At 43.3% G+C, this 12,067-nt stretch overlaps 1 protein-coding gene across 3 annotated transcripts in view; it reads right to left on the bottom strand.

The window, feature by feature from the left end:
- plxnb2a.1 (plexin b2a, tandem duplicate 1) overlaps positions 1-7,371 on the bottom strand; it is a 71,029-nt gene extending 63,658 nt beyond the window's left edge. For all 3 annotated transcript variants that reach the window (XM_083527848.1, XM_083527850.1, XM_083527849.1), the window contains exon 1: positions 6,910-7,371. The gene's annotated coding sequence lies outside the window, so the exon portion shown is untranslated. The remainder of the gene's footprint in view (positions 1-6,909) is intronic.
- Positions 7,372-12,067: the final 4,696 nt, after the last annotated feature.

Here is a 12,067-nt window from a genome sequence, read left to right as displayed (position 1 = left end):
TTATCTGTGGTGAGCAGAAAACACAATGTGGAGGTGAAATGTGCTACAGAAGATCATGCCAGCTTTTACTCGTCTCAGCCAAGAATATGATTTTGGCAGCTGGCAAATGTAGACTCCTCCTGGTCCTGGTCTGATGGTGTGATGTGAATAATAGCTGATTTATCATCTGCATAAAGGAGCATGAACAATACAATAATCAGGGAGTGAAGATATGTTGCTGAACTGTATATCCAGAGGTCACGTTAATGCACCACTCTGCTTCAATCCTATTTGTATTCAGCTACAAAACAAGTTTTTACTCAGTAGAATGTACTAGAATGTTATTTCGGAGCAATAAATACTCCTCTGGGACCCACAAACACCAGCTACAGTTCATGCAGTCCAGTGCATAGTCCAGTTTTTGGTTCCCATTGGAAAATGATCCAGGAGTGAAGCTCAGAGTGAAATTCCAGCAGTCGCTCATGTACACGAGAACAAGAGTCACTTAAACATGGCAGAGCGATAACAGGGCTCTTTCTGCTCTCACACACACACACACACACACACACACACACACACACACACACACACACACACACACACACACACACACACACACACCTACCTACCACCCCTTGGCCAGGACCACTATCACATTCTGGCTCTGGTCACACTCTTTAGAGACAGCGTGTGCACACACACACACACACACACACACACACACACACACACACAGAGTCAACAGAAAGTCCTCACACGGCGAACAGGTGAGTAAAGATGTTTCCTTTAATCTCTGTGCATGATAAACACTGATCGAGACACAGGGTTAATGATTGTTTGCTCGAGCTGGTCTTGTCCACGTGATGCGATCAGGCATGTAACAGGCAACCAGGATGTGTGACGTGCAACAAACAAGTCTACACATGTACAAGATCACTGCTAGGGTCGCGTTTGAGCGCGAGAGAATTCCTAGTGTCGGGGCCTCGTATATTTACACGATGGAGAAAAAACTAAATCGCAGTTCTGTCAGGTTTGGAACAACGTGCCCTTTTACACGCATTACTAAATATTACCATTAAATAATTAATTTAAAAAATAAGCTCCAGCCAGTATTGAAAGTGCATGATGTAATACAGTTTACACTGTAAACAAGGAGGTTATTTTCCACGTCTTCTAGTCACAAAATGGACGGGGGCTTGATTTTAAAACTCATGACACTGACCAGTCATGTTGGTTTGAATGCACTTGCTGGACCAGCCAGCGTTCTCTAATAGGAATCCTGAGTTGCTTTATCATCTTCTTCTACACTATAATTGCTAGCTGTGATCTATAAACACCAATAAACACTGATATTAAACAATAGTTAGCTCAGTTCAACACAGTGTCGTGGCAGCGCATGTCAGAAGCCCTGGTTTCCCCTGAGCGCAGATTTGTGCCCTGGTTTGTCCTTGTTTTTCAGACTTCCTCCTTCATGAAACCACATCAGATGGTGGACAAGCTACAATAAATAAGTGTGTGTCCATGGTGTAGTTATAGACTGCCATACTGGTATGGAAACTCATTGCCTAGTGCACCCTGGATAGACTCCATGATCCTGATCACGCAGGTCCAAAGATTAATGACTAGGCAATGGCCATGTGTTGAAATGCTCCCAAATCAATTGAGGTCGAAATTGTTTTAAAAACACAAGAGTGTTTCCAGTAATTGTCCTGATTCGGTAAAACACAAACACATCAGCTGACTAGAAAACAGGACATGCCTACAGAGTGACACACTGAATCCCTGTGAAGAAACACGATGGAGGAAAACACCACAAGATCCAGACAGTGAAGCGCGGTAAATACTTTTCAGATTCAGGATGACGGCAAGAAAAATCTCATTTCCAGTCATTAAAGGAAAACCAGAGGTTGTGAAACTGAAACTAAAACAGAAGGGGAGTGAATTTGCTGAACTGGTCAGGAGGTTTATCAGTGTTTACAATCCAAACTGAATGAGCTGAATGAAAATTGATGAATATTATAAACTTGGCCAAAAGGCGTGCAGGAGAAATCCAAAGGCGAAACAAAACAGCAGATGTTGTCATTGTGCTCTTGACGTGTTTTGGTCAGTTCTCCTCACGCACTTCTCACCAACGTGTTTCTGCTTCTCAGCAACACACCAAACAGCTCGTCTTAAACACAACCTGACGTCTGCTGTTGGCACACGTTTTCCCACAGTGTCTTTCGTCTTCATGGTGACGGACAAATAGCTGCAGCCTGGAATGGGCAGGTCCTGCAAGAAGAGGCTCTGATTTTCCTACAAGCTTCACTATACAGACAAAGTTTGCATTTCATCCTAACAGACAACAGTTCATTTAAATCTCAGGGTGTTGGATTATAGAAGCGAAACAGCTGCCGAGTCGCGGGATTAAAAGAAATCTCCGCACCGAAACACATTAAATATGTTTGTATTACATTCTTATCTTTCTAATCTGTGGGTTAGCTCAATATTATCTTCATTCCTGTGAGCTTAGCGCTTGTGTGTCATGATGACGTGACAAAGTGACCTTAAGGAGAAAAACAATTACATGCGAGACTCTGTTCTCATTTGCTATTTCCAGCATTACGTATTAATAATGAGACGTTGAACAGTGAAGGATAGAAAACAACACACATTAGATATAAAGTTGAATGCAGTGCAGTGCAGCAGACGTGATCGGTCACATGGATGGATTAAAGTGATGTCGCAGTGGTCTCTTTACAGAGAGATGAATCCAGGACTAATTCTCCCCCTATATTCGTCAATTTAAATTTCCGTGACCTGTGGCTAGAGGGATGAAAAAAATGCCCCAGGACTTGAAATTCCTACTAGGCTATTCAGGCCATGTCCTCACTAATACGCTTTCATTTCAAAAACGCATGTTTTTCTCTCCGTCCACATGATGCCGTTTTTCGGTCAATGAAAACTTAGCTTTTTAAAAACGCTCTCCAAAGTGGATAAATGAAAACGACGTTTTTGCGTGTCAAAGCGAAGGCCGTGACGTTTCATAGAGCTGGAAAGTAAATAAACGGCAGGCAGACATGACGTGTGTTTCGCTCATCTGCAGTACAGCGACGTGAGTGTTTTCACACATTTCAGTGAGAATGAGCAACTTTTGGGAAATGATCGAAAACGAAAGTATGGACGTGGAGCATTTTTAAACGCCGTTTTCTAATTTCTCCGTATACGTGTAGACGTGGCCTCGGAAAGTCAGGCCAGAGTTCAGTACGATGTCATCATGGCCACTCGCAACATCAACAGCAATGAGTCAGTTTAACGAACGTAGTCACATTGGAAAAAGTTGAAAAAGACGATTAAAATAAACCTTGGATGCTGCTGAAGATGACGATGATTAATCCCCAGTGATGATAATTCCCTGGGGGGTTTTTTCTTTAATCACATTTAGTAGAAATGTCGTCACTTCTCACCTTTAGTTCTGTAAAGCAGTCAGTGTCGGTTAGAGACACACACGTTACCCCTGTGGAGCTCATGTCCAGACATGCCTCTCTACCACACTCTGAAAAAAGAAGCTCATCCTCAGCAATTAAAAACAATACTGGGAAACTATGTGCTGGAGGAAACGAAGTAAATTAGAGGAGAAAATTGCCCTCATCTGCGTTTGCTATTGTGCCTAATCCACTCCACCAATGAACATCCATAAGCTTGACACAAGCTGGAATTAGAGCTCGAGGTCTCTTCACAACGTCTAGATGGCTCTTTTTTTTGTGATATTGTTATCCGACACAGAAAGCCATCACGCACGAGATATTCTGCAGAAATATGAGGGAACAGGGCGGACTGCTTATGAATGAGCCAGAAATGAGAGCTGAAATACTACAGGGTACGACAGCAGACACGCTGATCCACATCAGCTTCGCTCCTGACTGTAAACAAACGAATAAAACAAGGCTGGAGAAAGGGCTTTCTGATGAGCTCTTAGATGCGAGGGCTGCTCAGGAAGTGCAGATGATTGAGGAAACGTCCGCTGCTTAGATGCAGGAGGCCGAAGGGCCGTGAGGAATTGAGCACAAACACGAATGTGCACAGTCATAATATAAACTACACTCTCTCTCGCTGTGCTGTAATGGATATGTGACAAATAAAGATTATTCTATTCTCCATCTGCTTTTTCTGGGTTCCACAAGTTCATCTTCAGATCTGCTGGAACTAAAACCCATCCAGCAGTGTGAGGTGAGGAACATGATCACAGGCCATTCACACACTTTTACATCTGTATGTTATACTACAGGAGATACCCAAAGTAATGAATAACACAAACCCAGGATTAAATAAGAACGGAGGAACTGTACCACCTGATGACCTGGTGTTGTAATAACTGTGTCACATCTGGGGTTCCTGAGTGGGACAGCAGATAATCAGCTACATCCATCCTAGAGGGCAAAATGTGCCCCTGCTATCTGTGGTAGAATACACTCTCTCTCTCTCTCTCTCTCTCTCTCTCTCTCTCTCTCTCTCTCTCTTTCTCTCTCTCTCTCTCTCTCTCTCTCTCTCTCTCGTCAATAACAGTGAGACAAAGCTATCATGGGCATCTGCGACACGTCTGAGTCTCCCTGGTAGCCCTCTCTCACCCCGGTTTGTAGGTATCTGCTGTATGGTAGAGGAGATCTATCTGGTGTGTGAGAACTGGCCAGAAGTAAATGAGGGATTGCAATCCGTACTGCTGTGACTGCTTTCAGTCCTAAACTGATTACAACATTTACACGTCGTCTTCTGCTAAACCTGCTCACCTTCACTCAGTATTCAGGCTCCTTCAATGTGTTCTTTGTCCTGAACTTCTTTGCTTGGATTATTCTTTTGCTCTGTATCAGACCATCTTCCCCAAAACCCAAATTCAAATATCCTTCAATCTTCAACCAGCACTAGACTAAACTTTCAGTGTCCATTAAATCATATCTGAACACAGACTGAAAAGCAGTGTGTTGTGAGAACTGCAGGCGTGTTAGCATGTGCATGCTAACTGCTAATAACGAATACTGTGTTCGAGGTGAACTTCTTACAATTGGTAATAGCTACAAAATAAATAAACACAACCCTCAATCTGCAGCTTCTCAACCATCAGTTCCTTGCCTGTGTACCGTGTGACGTAAAAGCAACTTCACTGAGGGGAAGCAGTTTTGGGTGAAGATACAGACACGTGACCGGGTTATATCTAGAACATTAATCTAAATCACTGTTTCAAGCATGTAATCATCAACATTAGAGTCATCACTGATGTTAGCCGGCTACATCTACTCTCGGTCATCTCCTGACGAGCTTAGTGCTCAGCTGATGTTGTTGTGCATCCATTTCAGTCCAAAATGTTGCAGAAGGTCCATACAGCAGAACAGAACCTACAGCCAGTCAGGCCTGTACCTGTCCTGGGAGTATCTTAACATAAGCTTCATGTGCATAGCAAACAAAACACACACGTTCATGGAGACGTCCATGTTCTTTACTACCTACAATGAACCCCTTAAAGTGCAAAACAGCATTATTACCACTTACAAGCTACCATGAAGATGTAGAACACTCACACTTCCAACATGAAGGAATGTAGGAACATCAGTGAACGCTGTAGTTCAGTAGCTGATATGCTAACGGTTAATACCCTCAGTGCAGATATGCTGATGACAAATAGTATTATAATTATTATAATTATTATTATTATTATTATTATTATTATACTTGAGACGTTACAGAAGCCAGATGCTCCTCAGATCATCTTTATTGATTCCTTTGATCAATTTCTCAATTCCATCTCCGATTGAATATTAAAAATGTACCACCAGTAGAACAGACAGAAAACAGAACTGCATTAAACAGAAGACAAAACAGCAGCACGAGTTTATTAGAAATAAGCCCTTCTGTTTTTAAACATCAACCAAAGAAGGTCATTTGATGTGCAAATAAATACATCAATTAATCACCCAAATAATGATCGATGATTTCACCAGAGAACCATCACCCACAGCCTGGTGCTCACATGATTAAAACCACATTAGAGCGTTTAACTGGTTTGTAAAGGCCGGCGTATACGAGGAAACTGCAGAGGAAAACACGGATCATATAAAACCTTTACATGCTCGAGACAGGGCTTGTAAAATAACACTAATGTGGGTTATGGGAGAAATCCTGCAGAAGTGTGTGCGTGTGTGTGTGTGTGTGTGTGTGTGTGTATGTGTGTGTATTTACTCAGTACTTTAGACACTTGCAGCAGATTGAATGTAAAATCGGGGCATTTGGGTGTCAGTCTGCAATTGTTCTGAAAGTAAAGTCACCGTGAATGGAAAACTCTAATAAACAGGAATGTGGAAAGAACCTGGAGGTTTGAGGAACCTGCTCTGCAGCACCTCCTTCCTTCAGGAATTCAAACCAGCACAGAGCAGGACCTTCCCCAGGCTGAACAATTCCTCTCTTCACATGTGGAAAATGTCACAAATATGTTTAACTCGTTCAAAGCTCAAATTCTGAAGACATTTGAATTGACAGAAATCTACAAACTATATTCGTAAAAGGTTTCCTCCAAGTGGAGGTTTTGACCTGTGTGTCCAAGAGCTACAGCACTTCACCACCAGAGACTAGAGTTCACTTCACTACACTGTAAACAACAACAACCACCAGCACAAACCTCCTCCTCCACTGATGTTGTTTGAAGGTTCCGACCGAACCTGATGTCCAGAAAGTCCAAAAATCCAGATTCACTCCGGACGGAAAAGGAGGTTTAGGGAACACAAAGAAACTAAACAAACATTTGTTCGAGTGAAGAAGCAGCCGAGAGGATGGAAGAGTTCGTAATTAAGCGCGTGCGCGTTTCCTTTCGTAATGAGAGCGTTTTGTTACTTTGTAACGCAACAACAAACAAACAAACAAACAAACAAACAAGGAAACAACGTAACGCTCACGCGCGCTTACCTTTGAAGTCCACGCGACTCGCTGTCGGTGTGAAGAAACGCGCTCCTGCAAATCCTCGCGCTCAGGACCCTCTCACACCATCTCCTGAATCCCACCAACAGTTATTTTCCTGCTCCCTGAAAAAAGACGGGAGAAGACGCGCGCAACCGGACACGGATCCGTAAATCCGTAGCGTCTCTCTCTCTTTCTCTCTCCGTACAGAAGGGTTTTCTCCACAATCACGTGACCTGATTTACAGGTCCTTTCGGGTGTGTGTGCGCTGCACCTGGATCAGGCTTTAACCGCTACCGCACAGATCTTCTCCCCGGACTGGTTCTGCCTGGAGATCCGCAGAAGAACAGCGGGACAACAGAACTCGCCTTCCCCCCCCCGAGCCCTTCTCTGATAGGCTGCAAAGGGCTAAGTTCCCTCGCGTCGGACTACACACACTCACACACACTCACACACACACTGTAAAACTAGGGAGCAAGACGGGGTGGGGTGAAAAGTTGTGAATAGTAATGAGGGAGTGGGCGTGGCTACGGGGACTTCATTAGTATATAATAAAACATAAACGTTGAACTCTAGAATTCCTCTCTCCGCCTTTTCACTTTCACTGAAAGCGCTTTTCACCGCCTTCTGGAACAAAAGCTCTCTATTCTCTTCCTGTTCTAATCTCATGATGACTGTTTTTGCGACGGTTTAATCCACATTTATCCTCTCAAGAGGTTTTTCTCAAATCTTCCTCAAATGGACATGATGTGTTTATGAGAATTTACTGTACATCAGTGTTACAGGAGCTCCTTAAAGATGGGGTGATGAAGCTCTAAGGGCTCCTGGGGACGGTGGGTGTGGCTGTGTGGTCACGTGACGGACAAGGGTTCATTATCTTGCTACAGGCACTTAATGTCCCCAATCAGATATTAATACCTGGCAGGGTTGAGTGTGGATGGTGTGTTTGAGAGAGAGAAAAAGAAAGAAAAAGAGAGAAAGAGAGAGAAAGAGAGAGAGAGAGAGAGAGAGAGAGAGAAAGAAAGAAAGAGAAAGAGAGAGAATGTGTGTCACTTCGGTCAGACTTTTATATATTGAGATCAAGTTTGACCTTGTGAGGACATTTAGTTAGTACCCAAATGGATAGTAAAAAAAACTGAGGTTACCAGAAGTTCCGCTTGGGGTGTAGATGTGGTCATAGGGTTAATTAGCTGTGTGTGTGTGTGTGTGTGTGTGTGTGTGTGTGTGTGTGTGTGTGTGTGTGTACAGATGCTCTTTTTTTTATTTCTGTTCCCTCATTTGTTTGTCTCCAGCTGCCAGCATGTCCAACACATCCAGTGGATGATACACACCGATACATGCCTACAGTGGCTTCTGAGAACCTTCTCATTTTTCTATAAAGACATGGGCAGGTGGTGGTGGTGGTGGTGGGAATATGTCTGTGGTGGCGGTGGGGGGTGGTGCTGGGGGGCATGGTGAGGCTGAAGAATAATGATGGCTGTCATGAAAAGTGAGACAGGTCCATGCCTGCACACTTTACATGCTGAGTATTCTATAATTGGAGCCCTTTGTTAGAGTGGAACAGCAAAAACCCTCCACTTCTGTCAGTCTGAATTGAGCTGTCACACTCCTATTCACCAAATCCTGAAAAATAACTGGGGGAAAGAAGACTGTCTCATTACAGCTCCAACTGCTCTGGATTGCTCCATATGCAGGTGGCATCAACACCGACTTCCAGTTTTCCAAATGTTGTTTGGAATTTGATTAATGTTGATTAATGATTAATCAACGATATACTGAAAAAACTCGTATTATTTAAAATGAAACATACTGTAGATGCCATTGGATAAAGGAAAGGTTTAGAAACGGTGTAAACGCGATGCCCTCTACTGTCGAAAAACAGAACAACACCTCCAGTAAACCAGGACCATTATCACAAAGATGTTTGTTTACTGACCACATTTCACAGCTGCTTTGGTCATTATTGCACTCATACATGTTGTATCCTGAGCTTGTGCATAATGTTCACAAACAGACATCATGACGTGAACCAGATGCATGGACACTCTAAATGTTGTGAGGCAGGAGATGAAAGGAAAAAGGGAGGAGAAGGTTGTGAAAGGAAAATAAAGGGGCTATTTTTAGGCACGCATAATGATCTGATTTTTCTTTCCCCTCTTCCTTTGGTGAGCAAACGGATTGCTGTCAATGTGATACACTGCAGAATATCTTTTACCTGTACAGAAAATCATTAGTCCTGTTTTCTGAGTGTATAGAGTTTTAGAGGCACAAAGTTTAAGGTGCAGTGGGATTTAATTTGGTCTGGAAGTCCATGTTTCATCAAACTAGCAAAGCTTCGATGGAAAACTCTAATGTGGAAACAAAACTAGCAATTACTTTTCTTTCTTTATCCAGTCTGAAAAGGGTTTTTGGTTAGTGGGCCAACAAAATTGCTGGTTTATTGTGAATGCTCTGGAGTTTTTTTCTGTTTAGAAACAAATGAAGCTTTTTATAAATATGCGGATTTGCTGACTGTAGTGAAAGGCATGTTTGTCTGATATAATCCTGCTGTCTATAAGTACTGGCTCAACAAAATCAAGGCTGATATTCTTGTGTAAACTCTACACAAAGCTCCATGCCTTATGAAGATGATGGAATATTTACAAGTATATACTTCGAATTCTATACATTTTTTGCAACCGAATTTTCTCATACACAAATCCATTAATCAGATATTGAAGAATATGAACAGCTGCACTGCACACATTCCACATACCTGTGCCTCATCGGTGTCCTCGTTTTAAAAACATGAGAGATGACTGATTAGCATGCTAATAAAAAAAGAAAGGATGTTGAAGGACCTGTTTAAAACCTGTTAGCAGAATCTGCAGACAATTATTCACTTTTAATGCTGCGTTCATCTGATCTGAATAGCAGCAGTTCTCTTTTACTGAATTATATTATTAAAGCATTAAGTTCTCAAGCTCTTTCTCACACACACACACACACACACACACACACACACACACACACACACACTGTTTAAAGGATTTTTAAATAAGCTTCTCTAATATATGAAATCAGTTCACTTATATTACGGTTATTCGTCTGACTGACTCAGTTTTTATAGCTGGTTGACATCAAATAATTGATTCTGCAGTGCCGGAAAAAAAATCCAATAAAAATGTTATGAATCTTTCATCAGTGTGAATATTGTCTGTTAGCGACCTTTAGTGCCAAACTAATACATTTATTCATACTGAAACTTTTTTATGTCTTTTAAGACATGATAGAATATTTATTATAAAGAATGAAACTCTTTATACTGTATATTATACACTCACTGACCACCGAAAGAATGCCTCGTACTTCTGATCACTGCTCTCACTGTTCCTTACTGCTCCACTGCTCCTCACTGCTCCTAACTGCTCCTAACTGCTCTCACTGCTCCTCACTGCTCCTAACTGCTCCTAACTGCTCTCACTGCTCCTCACTGCTCCTCACTGCTCTCACTGCTCCTCACTGCTCCTCACTGCTCTCACTGCTCCTTACTGCTCCACTGCTCTCACTGCTCCTCACTGCTCTCACTTCTCTTACTGCTTTTACTGCTCCTCACTGCTCTCACTGCTCCTCACTGCTCCTAACTGCTTTCACTGCTCCTCACTGCTCCTCACTCTCCTCACTGCTCCTCACTGCTCCTCACTCTCCTCACTGCTCCTCACTGCTCTCACTTCTCTCACTGCTCTCACTGCTCCTCACTGCTCCTAACTGCTTTCACTGCTCCTCACTGCTCCTCACTCTCCTCACTGCTCCTCACTGCTCTCACTGCTCTCACTGCTCCTCACTGCTCTCACTTCTCTCACTGCTCTCACTGCTCCTCACTGCTCTCACTTCTCTCACTGCTCTCACTGCTCCTCACTGCTCTCACTGCTCCACTGCTCTCACTGTTCTCACTGCTCCACTGCTCTCACTGCTCCACTGCTCTCACTGCTCTCACTGCTCCTTACTGCTCTCACTGCTCCTCACTGCTCTCACTGCTCCTCACTGCTCCTCACTGCTCTCACTGCTTACACTGCTCCTCACTGTTCTCACTGTTCCTCACTGCTCTCATTGCTTACACTGCTCCTCACTGCTCCTCAGTGCTCTTACTGCTCTCACTGCTCTTACTGCTCTCACTGCTCCTCCCTGCTTTTACTGCTTCTCAATGCTCTCAATGCTCCTCACTGCTCCTCACTGCTCCTCACTGCTCTCACTGCTTACACTGCTCCTCACTGTTCTCACTGCTCCTCACTGCTCTCATTGCTTACACTGCTCCTCACTGCTCTTACTGCTCTCACTGCTCCTCACTGCTCTCATTGCTTACACTGCTCCTCACTGCTCTTACTGCTCTCACTGCTCCTCACTGCTCTCATTGCTTACACTGCTCCTCACTGCTCTTACTGCTCTCACTGCTCTTACTGCTCTCACTGCTCCTCACTCCCTGCTCCTCACTGCTTTCACTGCTCCTCATGGAAGAGGGGCTTGGTGTTCAAAGCATTCCAAAAAAAGCATTCCTCACACCATTACACAACCCCCACCAGGCATGTGTATGCACCAGGAGTCATGCAGTGATTGGAGATTTCTGACGCTGCCAATCAATCTTCAACACTTTAGATTCAGGGAACCTGTGCCTGATGTCACCTCAGATTCCTGGTCCTGCTTCACAAGAATGGAAACCTTTGTAAAAAAAAATGACTGAAACGCTTGACTTCTCTGCATGATCCTTTTTTTTGGATTGCACTGCTACAGGGGAACAGGGTCGAGTCTACGTATATCAGGAGAAAGACTTACATCAATATCATCTTTGCCAAAGACCTACAAATACTATCTCAGTGTTGATTTATTGATTAAAAGCACAAACATTCTCTCCTTTCAACTAAAACCATTTTCTGTATGGTTAAAAATCATCATGCAAAATGATCATGTGGAGTTCTGCACGTCTGTATAAGGTTTCTCCTAAGGTTTTCGGTTTCCTCTCATCTTCCTGAAACAGGCTTATAGGTATACGTTTACAGCATTTAGGAGACACCCTTTACCCGTGCCTGAGGAGCACTAACCAGTAGCAGCTTGGTGGGGATGTGAACATCTCACACCAAGCTACCTCTACTACTCTAGATATAAATATGTGCATCCTCTCCAATGTGTTCTC

This window comes from Silurus aristotelis, assembly GCF_946808225.1.
Source record: "Silurus aristotelis genome assembly, chromosome: 24".
In the NCBI taxonomy this organism is placed as follows: Eukaryota; Metazoa; Chordata; class Actinopteri; order Siluriformes; family Siluridae; genus Silurus; species Silurus aristotelis.
Note: the sequence above shows the minus strand (reverse complement) of the source record. Positions and strands in the feature narration are given on the sequence as shown.